The 2,970-nt window shown below is 41.8% G+C and overlaps 1 non-coding gene across 1 annotated transcript; it reads left to right on the top strand.

Annotated features, from left to right (window-relative positions):
- Nucleotides 1-2,035: 2,035 nt before the first annotated feature.
- On the top strand, nt 2,036-2,143 carry LOC130978669 (small nucleolar RNA R71). The gene has a single exon (XR_009086288.1). It is a non-coding gene; the product is annotated as a small nucleolar RNA R71 (small nucleolar RNA).
- Nucleotides 2,144-2,970: the final 827 nt, after the last annotated feature.

The raw sequence follows: 2,970 nt of genomic DNA, 5'->3' as shown, positions 1-2,970 counted from the left end.
TGGCGTTTAACGCCAGGTTGTTGCCCTTTACTGGCGTTTAACGCCAGTCTGGTGCCCCTTTCTGGCGTTAAACGCCCAGAATGGTGCCAGACTGGGCGTTAAACGCCCAACAGCTAGCATTACTGGCGTTTGAACGCCAGCTTCTTCTCCTCCAGGGTGTGCTGTTTTTCTTCCTGTTTTTCATTCTGTTTTTTGCTTTTTTCATTGTTTTTGTGACTTCTTATGATCATCAACCTACAAAAAAGATAAAATAACAAAAGAAAATAGTTAACTATAAAACATTGGGTTACCTCCCAACAAGCGCTTCTTTAATGTCATTAGCTTGATAGAGGACTCTCATGGAGCCTCAGAAATACTCAGAACCGTGTTGGAACCTCCCAACACCAAACTTAGATTTTGAATGTGGGGGTTCAACACCAAACTTAGAGTTTGGTTGTGGCCTCCCAACACCAAACTTAGAGTTTGACTGTGGGGGCTCTGCTTGGCTCTGTTTTGAGAGAAGCTCTTCATGCTTCCTCTCCATGATGATAGAGGGATGTCCTTGGGCCTTAAACACCAAGGATTCTTCATTCACTTGAATGATCAACTCTCCTCTATCAACATCAATCACAGCCTTTGCTGTGGCTAGGAAGGGTCTGCCAAGGATGATGGATTCATCCATGCACTTCCCAGTCTCTAGAACTATGAAGTCAGTAGGGATGTAATGGTCTTCAATCTTCACCAAAACATTCTCTACAAGTCCATGAGCTTGTTTTCTTGAATTGTCTGCCATCTCTAATGAGATTCTTGCAGCTTGCACCTCAAAGATCCCTAATTTCTCCATTACAGAGAGGGGCATGAGGTTTACACTTGACCCTAAGTCACACAAGGCCTTCTTGAAGGTCATGGTGCCCATGGTACAAGGTATAGAAAACTTCCCAGGATCTTGCCTCTTTTGAGGCAGTTTCTGCCTAGACGAGTCATCCAGTTCTTTGGTGAGCAAGGGAGGTTCATCCTCCCAAGTCTCATTTCCAAATAACTTGTCATTTAGCTTCATGATTGCTCCAAGGTATTTAACAACTTGCTCTTCAGTGACATACTCATCCTCTTCAGAGGAAGAATACTCATCAGAGCTCATGAATGGCAGAAGTAAGTCCAATGGAATCTCTATGGTCTCATTTTGAGCCTCAGATTCCCATTGTTCCTCATTGAGGAACTCAGAGGAGATTGGTACACGCCCACTGAGGTCTTCCTCAGTGGCGTCCTCCTCCTCTCTTTCCTCTCCATATTCGGCCATGTCTATGGCTTTGCACTCTCCTTTTGGATTTTCTTCTGTATTACTTGGGAGAGTGCTAGGAGGGAGTTCAGTAACTTTCTTGCTCAGCTGACCCACTTGTCCTTCCAAATTTCTGATGGAGGACCTTGTTTCATTCATGAAACTTTGAGTGGTCTTTATTAGATCAGAGACCATTGTTGCTAAGTCAGAAGTATTCTGCTTAGAACTCTCTGTCTGTTGCTGAGAAGATGATGGAAAAGGCTTGCCATTGCTAAACCTGTTTCTTCCACCATTATTGTTATTGAAACCTTGTTGAGGTCTCTCTTGATTCTTCCATGAGAAATTGGGGTGATTTCTCCATGAAGAATTGTAGGTGTTTCCATAGGGTTCTCCTAGGTAATTCACCTCTTCCATTGAAGGGTTCTCAGGATCATAGGCTTCTTCCTCAGATGAAGCTTCCTTAGTACTGCTTGGTGCATTTTGCATTCCAGACAGACTTTGAGAAATCAAATTGACTTGTTGAGTCAATATTTTATTCTGAGCCAAAATGACATTCAGAATATCAATCTCAAGAACTCCTTTCTTCTGATTAGTCCCATTGTTCACAGGATTCCTTTCAGAAGTGTACATGAATTGGTTATTTGCAACCATTTCAATCAATTCTTGAGCTTCTGCAGGCGTCTTCTTCAGATGAAGAGATCCTCCAGCAGAGCTATCCAAAGACATCTTGGATAGTTCAGAGAGACCATCATAGAAAATACCTATGATGCTCCATTCAGAAAGCATGTCAGAAGGACATTTTCTGATTAATTGTTTGTATCTTTCCCAAGCTTCATAGAGGGATTCTCCATCCTTCTGTCTGAAGGTTTGGACTTCCACTCTAAGCTTACTCCATCTTTGTGGTGGAAAGAACTTTGCCAAGAAGGCATTGACTAGCTTTTCCCAAGAGTCCAGGCTTTCTTTAGGTTGAGAATCCAACCATATTCTAGCTCTGTCTCTTACAGCAAAAGGGAATAGCATCAGTCTATAGACCTCAGGGTTAACCCCATTAGTCTTGACTGTGTCACAGATTTGCAAGAATTCAGCTAAGAACTGATGAGGATCTTCCATTGGAAGTCCATGGAACTTGCAATTCTGTTGCATTAGAGAAACTAATTGAGGCTTAAGCTCAAAGTTGTTTGCTCCAATGGCAGGGATAGAGATGCTTCTCCCATAGAAATCAGGAGTAGGTGCAGTAAAGTCACCCAGCACCTTCCTTGCATTGTTGGCATTGTTGTTGTTTTCGGCTGCCATGGGTTCTTCTTCCTTGAAGAATTCGGTCAGGTCCTCTAAAGAGAGTTGTGCTTTGGCTTCTCTTAGCTTTCTCTTCAGGGTCCTCTCAGGTTCAGGATCAGCTTCAACAAGAATGCCTTTGTCTCTGCTCCTGCTTATATGAAAGAGAAGAGAACAAGAAAATGTGGAATCCTCTATGTTACAGTATAGAGATTCCTTGAAGTGTCAGAGGAAAAGAGAAATAGAAAGAAGAAGGAGAAGAAGAATTCGAACTTTAATTAGATAAGGTTCGAATTGTGCATTGAGAAGGAGTAGTACTCCATAAATAGAAGGATGTGGGAAGGAGGGAAGAGAATTTTCGAAAATTCAATTAAAAGATTTTGAAAACATTTTGAAAATTTGATTGAAAATTTTCGAAAATTGAAAGTGGAAAAGAAATCAAG

This window comes from Arachis stenosperma, chromosome 4, assembly GCF_014773155.1.
Source record: "Arachis stenosperma cultivar V10309 chromosome 4, arast.V10309.gnm1.PFL2, whole genome shotgun sequence".
NCBI classification, from domain to species: domain Eukaryota; kingdom Viridiplantae; phylum Streptophyta; class Magnoliopsida; order Fabales; family Fabaceae; genus Arachis; species Arachis stenosperma.
This window is presented reverse-complemented; position numbering and strand designations above follow the sequence as displayed.